Here is a 12,248-nt window from a genome sequence, read left to right on the forward strand (position 1 = left end):
TATAAAAAAATAAAATTCTATGAATACAACTAAAAAAAGTATTTTATTTTTTATTTTTTTTTTTTGGATTCTCTTTTATTCCTTTTTGGGAAACATTGAAATTTTGTTGCACAGTATACTTTTCTAATCTTTGACTACCAGAATATAATTTATTTTTTAAAATACGATAACAACCTAACATATTCACTTCAATATCTCTCTGCTAAAACAATTATTCAAAATCTTGAAACTAGGTCTATGGAATCCTTTAACACAATTTATTATGTATTTTTGAAAATGTAAATTATGTTTCCTTGTAGAAAAGGTTTATAAATAAATGTTCATCAACATCCCTTATGAAAAGAACTTACACAAGCATGCACATACACACATACATTCATCCTCTATGGTTGATGTTAGATAAATGTTGTTGATATTTGTTTTTCAATATGTGTAGATATACATATATTTTATACAAACAAAACCACCACAGTTATGAGTGTCATTTCCCACACATACACACACATGTATGTGTGTTTAGGATAAAATACTAACATTTTCCCTTCACACACCTGCTCTTCTTAGGCACAAGGACTTCTCTCAGTAATTTTAGATGAAATAAAACAATATTATGTTTCTCCTTCCCCATCCCTTCCTTTCTCCTTCGTTATCCCTAGCCAAGTCAACATAAAAATGAATTATTACTACCTGTTTCATAAAACTTCTCAAAAAATGTATATGTAAGACAAGGACTCCATAAGAACCCTTCAGTCTCTTACAGAGTGCGTTTCTTTGTTTTCGAGGACAGAATTCTATGTTTTTTTATATTTTTTGTGTTATCGAATCTGAGTAGCACTTTACACTTGTTTTATGTATGAATAGAAAACAAAATAATAATATATTATATTTAGAGCACAACAAAGTTAAGGATTCTTATAATTTTAAATGCCAGAAAACCATCATATATCAGATTCTTTGTTTATAGGGGAGCAAATAGAAAATAAATATTTTCATATATTTCAAGATTTCATGATACGACCAAGACAAAGAACCGTTACATGTTTGAAGAAATATTTCAAAACAAAACGATTTATTTTAAACAAAAGAAAGGGGTTTCTTGTTTATTCTCAAAGATGGACCCTCTTAACGTATGAGTGATGTCAATGAATTATAAATCATGCGTCACGGTATCCAAATATTATTTTGTAGATAAGAAGCCTGTGAGACAGTGAAATTAAAAGAAAAAAATTATATAAAACTCATAAAAAAGTGGAGGAATATTCAATGAAAACTAAACAATCTTCTGTCTACAGTTAAAATATAGAAGTTTTACAGGCCTCCCTAGGCTCTAAAAATATCTAGCTCCAAAGAATTCTATAGGAATTTTGTGAGCCCACCCTGGACTCCAAAGATTTCTATAGAAATTTTTTGAGCCCACTCTGGGCTCCAAAGATTTCTATAGACATTTTTCGAGCCCAACCTGGGCTCCAAAGATTTCTATAGAACTTTTTTGAGCCCTTCCTGGGCTCCAAAGATTTCTATAGAAATTTGCTTCAAAGATTTCTATAGAAATTTTTTGAGCCCATTCTGGGCCTCAAAGATTTCTATAGAAATATTTTGAGCCCTCCCTGGGCTCCAAAGATTTCTATAGAATTTTTTTGAGCCCACCCTGGGCTCCAAAGATTTCTATAGAAATTTTTTGATCCAACCCGATCTAAAGATTTATATAGAAATTTTTTGAGCCCTCCCTGGGCTCCAAAGTTTCCTATAGAAATTTGTTGAGCCCATCCTGGGCTGCAAAGATTCCTATAGAAATTTGTTGAGCCCATCCTGGGCTCCAAAGATTCCTATAGAAATTTGTTGAGCCCACCCTGCGCTCCAAAGATTTCTATAGAAATTTTGTGGGCCCTCCCTGAGCTCCAAAGATTTCTATAGACATTTTTTGAGTCCACCCTGCTCTCCAAAGATTTCTCCACCTAGGGCTCTAAAGATTTCTATAGAATTTTTTTGAGCCCACCCTGGGCTCCAAAGATTTCTATAGAAATTTTTTGAGCCAACCCGATCTAAAGATTTATATAGAAATTTTTTGAGCCCTCCCTGGGCTCCAAAGTTTCCTATAGAAATTTGTTGAGCCCATCCTGGGCTGCAAAAATTTCTATAGAAATTTTTTGAGCCCTTCCTGGGCTCCAAAGATTTCTATAGAAATTTGCTTCAAAGATTTCTATAGAAATTTTTTGAGCCCATTCTGGGCCTCAAAGATTTCTATAGAAATATTTTGAGCCCTCCCTGGGCTCCAAAGATTTCTATAGAATTTTTTTGAGCCCACCCTGGGCTCCAAAGATTTCTATAGAAATTTTTTGATCCAACCCGATCTAAAGATTTATATAGAAATTTTTTGAGCCCTCCCTGGGCTCCAAAGTTTCCTATAGAAATTTGTTGAGCCCATCCTGGGTTGCAAAGATTCCTATAGAAATTTGTTGAGCCCATCCTGGGCTGCAAAAATTTCTATAGAAATTTTTTGAGCCCTCCCTGGGCTCCAAAGGTTTCTATAGAAATTTTTTGAGCCCTCCCTGGGCTCCAAAGATTTCTATAGAAATTTTTTGAGCCCTCCCAGGGCTCCAAAGATTTCTATAGAAATATTTTTAGCCCTCCCTGGGCTCCAAAGATTTCTATAGACATTTTTTGAGCCCTCCCTGGGCTCCAAAGATTTCTCCACCTAGGGCTCTAAAGATTTCTATAGAATTTTTTTTAGCCCACCCTGGGCTCCAAAGATTTCTATAGAAATTTTTTGAGCCAACCCGATCTAAAGATTTATATAGAAATTTTTTGAGCCCTCCCTGGGCTCCAAAGTTTCCTATAGAAATTTGTTGAGCCCATCCTGGGCTGCAAAAATTTCTATAGAAATTTTTTGAGCCCTCCCTGGGCTCCAAAGGTTTCTATAGAAATTTTTTGAGCCCTCCCTGGGCTCCAAAGATTTCTATAGAAATTTTTTGAGCCCTCCCAGGGCTCCAAAGATTTCTATAGAAATATTTTTAGCCCTCCCTGGGCTCCAAAGATTTCTATAGACATTTTTTGAGCCCTCCCTGGGCTCCAAAGATTTCTATAGAAATTTTTTGAGCCCTCCATGTGCTCCAAAGATTTCTATAGAAATTTTTTGAGCCCTCCCTGGGCCCCAAAGATTTCTATAGAAATTTTTTGAGCCCTCCCTGGGCTCCAAAGATTTCTATAGAAATTTTTTGAGCCCTCCCTGGGCTCCAAAGATTTCTAAAGACATTTTTTGAGCCCACCCTAGGCTCCAAATATTTCTATAGACATTTTTTGAGCCCTCGCTGGGCTCCAAAGTTTTCTATAGAAAATTTTTGAGCCCTCCCTGGGCTCCAAAGATTTCTTTAGACATTTTTTGAGCCCTCCCTGGGCTCCAAAGATGTCTATAGAAAGCTTTCGATCCCTTCCTGTGCTCTAAAGATTTCTATAGAAAATTTTTGAACCCTCCCTGGGCTCCAAAGATTTCTATAGAAATTTGTTGAGCCCTCCCTGGGCTCCAAAGATTTCTATAGAAATTTGTTGAGCCCTCCCTGGGCTCCAAAGATTTCTATAGAAATTTTTTGAGCCCTCCCTGGGCTCCAAAGATTTCTATAAAAATTTTTTGAGCCCTCCCTGGGCTCCAAAGATTTCTATAGACATTTTTTGAACCCTCCCTGCCATCAAAAGATTTCTATAGAATTTTTTTTGAGCACTACCTGGGCTCCAGAGATTTCTATAGACATCCAAAGATTTCTATTGAAATTTGTTGAGCCCTCCCTGGGCTCCAAAGATTTCTATAGAAATTTGTTGAGCCCTCCCTGGGCTCCAAAGATTTCTATAGAATTTTTTTGAGCCCTCCCTGGGCTCCAAAGATTTCTATAGAATTTTTTTGAGTCCTCCCTGGGCTCCAAAGATTTCTATAAAAATTTTTTGAGCCCTCCCTGGGCTCCAAAGATTTCTATAGAAATTTTTTGAGCCCTCCCTGTTCTCCAATTATTTCTATAGAAATTTTTTGTGCCCTCCCTGGGCTCAAAAGATTTCTATAGAAATTTGTTGAGCCCTCCCTGGGCTCCAACGATGTCTATAGAAATTTCTTGAGCCCTCCCTAGGCTCCAAAGATTTCTATAGACATTTTTTGAGCCCACTTTGGGCCCCAAAGATATCTACAGAAATTTTTTGAGCCCTCCCTGGGCTCCAAAGATCTTTATAGAAATTTTTGAGACTTCCCTGGGCTCCAAAGATTTCTATAGAAATTTCTTGAGCCCTTCATGGGCTCCAAAGATTTCTATAGAAATTTTTTGAGCCCTCCCTTTGCTCTATAGATTTCTATAGAAAATTTTTAAGTCCAACCTGGGCTCCAATAGAAATTTTGTAAGCCAACTCTGGGCTCCAAAAATTTCTATAGAATTTTTTGAGCCGTACCTCCAAATCTCATTATTTTCACTTCCATTATTCTTTTACAAACCTTGTGTATGTGTACGAAGAATGATATTCTATAACATAAATCCAATCTTTAGCATTGATATGCACTCTTCCACTTATTTGAACAGTAATAGCCATTAGTACATAATAACAACAACTAAGTAGCCGTAGAGTAAAATATGAATAAAATCAACAAGGATAATATCAAACTACTTATTGGAAACTACAAAACAATACACGACCTGAAGATATTGTTTTCTCTCAAACAATAGCCAAAAAAATCCCAACTACATATATTCAAAAGCAACAATCATTTGTAGCCAACAACAACAACACTACGCAACCCATTCAAATCCCAGCAATTTTGTACAAAACAAGTTACAAACTCTTAAACAAAATTGTATTTATGTTCTTCTATTAACTGGTAAAAAGAAAATGGAAATATATGGCATTTATGTTCCAACAATATCCCATATGCCTGCCTGGGCAAGGAACAAACAAAAAATGTGAAAGGAAAAAAAGAAATGCTGTGTCTGCATTTGAAACTTTTCTATGATAAGCCTTGGCTTTGTTCATATTGTTGTACATTTTTTTATAATAACTGTCAGTCATGCATACATACCTACATATGCCTGTATGTAATATGGATCTGGTATGAATATGTTTCTTCTATTCCCTCCACTGCCCTTTTGGCGGACACAAAAAATATTAGTTTCACTTTCATTTTATTTATGGCTGCCTGTTGTAGCTGCTGAAAATGGGCCGAAACTTAAAGCGGGAAAAATGTGGCAATTTTGCTTTTCTCCATACCGCATGTGCGAAAAAAGGGTAAAGGATAATTGATGAACGTATGTCACAAACACCCAGAAATTTGTCACAAGCCAATTTTATGGTTTACACATAATAAAATCACTTACCGACACACACACACACATTCATACATACATATATGCTTAAAGCGAACATAAAAATATGTTGACTATTAAATTTTTTTATTGCAAAATAAAAAATTTATTGATGACAAGTGATTGATTTTGGGGAAAATTTATAGTTATGGGAAGTTTGCCACGTATAGGGTTACCAAACATGGACCTTGTAGGCAACAAGGAAGTTCCATTGGAAATTTTACAGGAATTTTAGGCTAAAAATATTTTCTAATTTGGTTAAATTTTGTGCTTTTGTAATAGGCATAAAGGTGGCTGGAGAGAGCTATATATATTTTTTATTTTTTTTTTTTTGGTTTCCGACTTTGACTCCCGGCGACTCTTTTTTCACGACTCCGACTCCGGGTCGACTCCGAGAGTGAAATCCAATACCACTAAAAATGAATAAAATGACCACAAGATTGTAATTTTTCCTATATCTTGGCCTACGAGGGCAGTTCGGAAACTTCTTTTCCTAGCACAAAAAAGCGCGGTATAAGCAGAAAAATTTAAGTGTTTTGGAAACTTCCATTTCTGTTATGAACACATGTTAAATGTTGTTTCGATCTGGAAACTCCTTCATATATGTAGAAACAGGTGTTCAAAAAAGACGCAACCGCAATTTTTTTACAATGGAAAAATTAGAAATGCTTGCTGTCATTAAATATTTACATAAAAAGGGTTTATCGGGACAAGAAATTCATAATGATATGGTGAATGTGTTAGGTGAAAGTGCTCCTTCATATGCAACAGTAAAAAATTGGGTTGCTGAATTTAAACGTGGTCGTACAAGCATTGAAGATGAACCACGTAGTGGACGTCCAAAAACAGCAACAACAACAGAAATTGTAGCCAAAGTGCATGATATGGTATTAAATGATCGACGAATAAAAGTGCGTGAAATTGCTAATATCATCATGGGCATCTCAAATGATCGAGACCATTTAATTTTGCATGAAGAACTACAGATGAAAAAGCTTTCTGCAAGATGGGTGCCGCATTTGTTAACAGTCGATCAAAAACGCATAAGAATGAACATTTCTAAAGCTTGTTTGGATCGTTTTAAGCGAAATAAAATGAATTTTAAGTGTCGTTTCATAACTGTTGATGAGACATGAATCCACCACTATACTCCAGAGACAAACGAACCATCCAAACAATGGACTGAAGCTGGAGGAAGTGCCCCAAAGAAGGCAAAAACTATTCAATCGGTTGGTAAGGTTATGGCAACGGTTTTTTTTGGGACTTCAAAGGTATTTTATTGATTGACTATCTGCAAAAGGGTAAAACAATAAATTCAGAGTACTATTGCAACGTTTTGGATCAATTAAATGTACAAATTCGAGAAAAACGTCCTGGCTTACAACACAACAAAATAATTTTTCATCAAGACAACGCACCAGCGCACAATGGCTAAAATCAACGAATTAAAGTACGAGTTGCTTGACCACCTACCTTATTCTCCTGATTTAGCTCCCAGTGACTTTTACTTGTTCCCAAATCTAAAAAAATTCCTTGCTGGCAAGCGTTTTACCTCAAATGAAGATGCAATTACAGTTGTAAACCACTATTTTGAAGGCCTTGAGGAAAACTATTTTAATCAAGGGGTAGAATTGCTAGAAAAGCGTTGGACTAAGTGTATTGAAGTTTCAGGAGATTATATTAAAAAATAAAAATATTTTTGAAAAACTAACTATTCTCTTTCATTGATAGGCTAAGAAGTTTCCGAACCGCCCTCGTAGGCTTCTATAAACAGAAGATAACATCTTTAGCTGTTATATAGACAGGACGAGACCTCCTGAAGACCTTGAAGTTTTCTTTAGATTTAAGAATACGCGTCAGTAGTGTGATTCTCTAACGCATTTTTTGGTTACCGACACAAATAGCTAAACTTAAAATGATAATAATTTCGCTAATTAAGGAAATTTGTAGGTAAGATAGCAATCAAACTAAAGTTGTCGATAAGTCCAACCGATAGCAACAGTGTTGCCAACTTATATTTACACTTTTCATTCGTAATTTTGCGTTATAACTTTACAGATTTTTGTCGGTAGCCCTCTACAGGTATTATATAAGCAGAAAAAGATTTCCTAAGGTCTTCTACAGACAAATGTTGACCTCTTAAGGACTTATATGGGCAGAAGAAGACATCTTGTGTCCTTGCTTCTAACGTCTTCTGTACACAAAAAATTCTTCCTATATTATTACAAGGCGTACTGAAGTCTCCTATATTAAAAAATAATTCGGGTATTCAACAGACAAAACACTTGTGGGCTTCTATCAACAGTAGATGACCCCTTCAGGCGTTATATAAACAGAATGAGACCTCTTGAAGAGCGGAAGAACGCTTTAGGTCTTTTAGAAACATAAGAAGAATCCTCGAGGTTTTCTATAGATAGAAGAAGACCTCTTGACTTCTATAGACAGAAGAAGACATATAGAGGTCTTCTTCAGACAGAAGAAGACCTACTGATGTCTTCTACAGACAGAAGAATAACTCTTTAGGTCCTCTGTGAAGAGAAGAAGACCTCTTGAGATCTTTTAACGACAGAACAAGACTTCTTGAAGTATTTTTTAGACAGAACAAGACATCTTGAGGTCTTCTATAGACAGAAGAAGACGTCTTGGGGTCTTACAGAGACAGAAGAAAAGTTCTTGATGTCTTCTATAGACAGAAGAAGATCTCTTGATGTCTTCTAGATACATAAGAAGGCCTCTAGAAGTATTCTGTATACACAAGAAGACCTCTTGGAGTCTTCTATAGACAACAGAAGATCTCTTTATGTCTTCTATTGACTGAGGAGAGATCTTGACCTTTTCTATAGACAGAAGAAGACCTCTGGATGTCCTCTATGGGCACAAGAAAACCTCTGGAGATCTTCTTTAGACGCACAGACGGGAAATTTGTGTTAAAAGTTGATCAAAAGCCCTAGAAAGGTCATTTATAGTCCGATTGATATAAAATTTTGCACAAGGCATATCTTCTGTACAAGGATTAATCCTGTAGAAAATTATGAAAATCGGTCCAGATTTGGATGCAGCTTTCATATATATTCGCATCTGATATGAGATAAAAATTCACCAAAATCACTGAAATTTGACACATGCAACCTGAACTAGCCTAAAAAACATTGAGCCAATTTTCAAACAAATCGGTACAGATGTATATATAGTCGCATATACATATATTTCCTTCCAAATTTTATTTTTTGAAACTTACTAAAATTAAATTTTTCTCAATTCACATGAGAAAAGCCGTGAATGTTTCTGAATAATGCAAACATATTTGATAGGTGTTGGTTTAGTCTGATAAATAAGAGCCCCGGTTATAAGGCGGAGCAAAATTTAGTGTGAGTAAACCTTGCAATTCCATATAAAAATATTTCATATTTCAGTTGAGAAAAATTAGATTTTTTCGGAATGGCGCAAATATGCGCAATTATTTATGATTGAATCTGATATTTGAGACTCAAGCGCATAAAACATTAGAAGAAACTATGGTCGGGAAACGACGGGGAAATAGACTTTTTCAATATTGAAACTGTAGTAATCTTAAAAATTGTCAGAAAAAAATTTCAAGAAGAGGATATGTATCACCATTATTAAAGAGCAAAGATGTAAAATCAATCTGAAAATTTTAAATGCTAATCTTGTTCGGAGACTGTACAAAAACAATAAATCTTGAAAAATATAAACTTTCGCGAAAATAATGTCATTTTAATGTTCACCTAATTCCTTAGTTTTCGAAAATTTACTTTTTGTTTTCAGTATGGCTGAGTTCAATCGACTGCTGCATTGGATTGGCTAATCTTACAAAGTCGAGGATGGTTATAGCAAATGTAGAAAAGAGTCTGGTTGCCGTTTATCAACATTTTTTCATAAAAAAAAACGATTTTCATATTTTGAGTTTTGAGCAATTTTAGGCCTATGTTTCCCCTCTGTGAGACGGAAGAAAACCTCTTGAAGTCTTTTAAAGACAGAAGAAGATATCTTGATGTTTTTCAGTAGACAAAACAAGACCTCTAGAGTTCTTCTTTAGACAGAAGAAGAGCTCTTGACCTCTATAGTCAGAAGAAAGCCCATTGAGGTCTTCTCCAGACAGAGGCAGACCTTCTTTAAGTCCTCCATAGAAAGAAAAAGACCTCTTGAGGTTTTGTACAGACAGAGGACGGAGCATTCTAATAATTTCGCGATGTACTAGAGAGTTCTTAACTATTGTGTTGGCTACAATTTTGGCATTTGTGTTGGCTCGCAAATCTCAATGGTTTGCCTGTTATATGCCAAAATATCCAAAAAACGCCAATAAAAAACTTAAAGTCAAAATCGGGAGGCTCGATTTTCGCGGCAGACATATGGTCCAGTAGACTTTTTTGCTCAGTTCAATTCCAGGAATCAGAAACGCGATGGGCCCATTAAGGTTTTCAAATCGCCCCGGCCTAGTATATACACTTTCATACGGGCAAAATGTGCCTCATCGAAATAATGGTTTTAGACCCCAAGTATGTTTGGATGAAATGTGTTTCGGACAATTTGAAGTCGATTGAGCAATGTCCGTCCGTCTGTCTGTCTGGTTGGCTGGCTGGAGCGCACGATAACTCTCGAATGGATGAACCGATTCTGTTGAAATTTTGCCTTTCGCAATATTTTGCCCAAACTTAGTTTAAGTTCGAAGATGGGCTATATCGGTCCACTCCTTTTCCGGTTCGGAAAATTTGTGCGCACGAAAACTCTTGAAGGGGGTAACAGATTTGGTTCATACTTTGCCCATCGTGAAATGTGTATTAGAGTTAGATAAGGTTTCAATATGAACTTAATCGATCCAATCCTTCGGGTACCTCCCATACAAAATTTCGGAAGAGTTCAGTTTAGGGTCATCTGTCGAATCGCATTGAGTTTTGTTTTAGCAACTTGTGTTCACTTCTCCCTATACGACGGTACAAGTTTCATCAGGGGCAAGTCCATACTTCCTGAGAAAATAGCCTGAAAATTGCAAAAAAAACCCCTATGACACCGTGTAAGGTGGTTGGAGCGCAAGATAGTTCTGGAACGGATCTGCCGATTGGGTCCAAAATTTGGCCTTAGTAATATTTTGTCCAAACATAGTCTAATTTTGAAGATAAGCCATATCGGTCCACTCCTTCAGGTACCTCCCCCAAAAAAGCAAAAAAAAAAATGCTCGGAAAAATTGCGCGCACGATAACTCTTGAGGGGGGTGACCGATTTGGTCCATACTTTACACATCCTAATATATCTTCCAGATATAGATTAGGTTCGAATATGGACAATATTTGTCCACTCCTTCGGGTTCCTCCCACACACTCGAATCATTTTGATTTTTATTTTTTGAAATTTTGCCTGTTAGGGCGAAGATCATTTTTAATGATTTTGTTATTAATTGTCTCGTTTAGAGTTAAGCTTGATGATCGGAAATTATTTGCAAGTGAAAAAGGAAAGCCAAGGACTCGAACCCACATAGTCACCAAATTACGTTACCTGGTTTCACTGGTGGTAAAGCAGATCTTCTCTGTCCTAGAACTTTGATTTTTGTTGAAGCAATTTATATTCGCTGCCTCAATTACGACAGTAAAAGTTTTTTCAGGGGCAAGTGCATATTTCTTGAGAAAACATCCCGAAAGTTGTTAAAACCCCCAATGGCACCATATGGAGTGGCTGGAGAGCTGGAAGCGAATACTGCGCTCGTCCAAACTTTGGATATCATAATATTTCTTAGAATAGTAGATGAAATTTGAAGGGGGTGCTTATAGGTCCACTGCTTCCGGTACCTCACTCAAAGAAATTCGAAAATATTCTCTAAAATGGTACGCGCGATTTCTCATAGACGTTGCAACCGATTTGGTCCAAATTTTGGATATCTAAATATTGTCGAAACTTAGTTTATGTTCAAATTTAGGCCCTATCTGTCCAATCCTTGTGGTACCACCCACACAAATGTTAAACATTTTTGTATGGTTAAGGGTCTGTTCGAGGATCCTTTGGATATTATGTTTTTCGTAAGCTAGTGTGATAAAAAAGCCCTATCTAACGTTAATCCCGCAAATTTTTGAGCTTCAATCCTATCCATACTTTTGTCGGTTCACACGCCCAAAATTTTGAAAACCCCCCTAAATACATAATTTTTTTTTGGAAAAAGGTATTTCAATCCACACAGGCTGAGGGTATATCTCTGTCCGCAAAGCCGACTGATACTTTTTTACTTGTTAATACTATTTTCAGTCTTTGGAAGACCTCCAAAGGATTTTTTACCAACATAATGCCTTTTGCTCATATTTAATTTCTAGAAAGTCAAAGTCAAGAGAAGACCTCTTGAGCACCTTTTGCTTATAGCAAACCTTTATGAAATATTCTTTCTATAGACGACCTTAAAAAATGTTGAGTTTCTTTGGATTTTAAAGGTATCTTGTCTATATGATGTTAAATGATCTGCTTTCAATAGATTACCATTGAACATCTTGCTTCCTAAAAATTAGTTAAAGAATCTGCAAAGGATTTTGGTTCTAGATGGAAACTATTGTGGACTGCAGATCCTTTAACGTATTTGAAGTCACCTTAAAAATCTTTTGTTTATAGAAGGTATACCATTGGTCTCCGGTCTTTAAGCTATAGAAACCCATTCTACTGTCAATAGCACACATCGTTACCTTTCAGTCTATAGATTGATGGTACACAAACAGTCTTCAGAATACGTAAAAAGGGTTCTTCAAAGGATGTTCGATCTAAAGATGATTTTTAGAGGATCTTCTGACAATAGAAATCTTCTTAACGGTCTAAGACAGGATACCATTAAGAAGACTTCTATTGACATAAGATCCTCTGTATACAGACGACTCCTAAACTTCAAAATCAAAACACTTCTAATTTTCTTATTTTCGTTTAATTAAC

Source organism: Musca autumnalis, unplaced genomic scaffold, assembly GCF_047663935.1.
Source record: "Musca autumnalis isolate F117 unplaced genomic scaffold, ASM4766393v1 scaffold_5, whole genome shotgun sequence".
Taxonomy (NCBI): Eukaryota; Metazoa; Arthropoda; class Insecta; order Diptera; family Muscidae; genus Musca; species Musca autumnalis.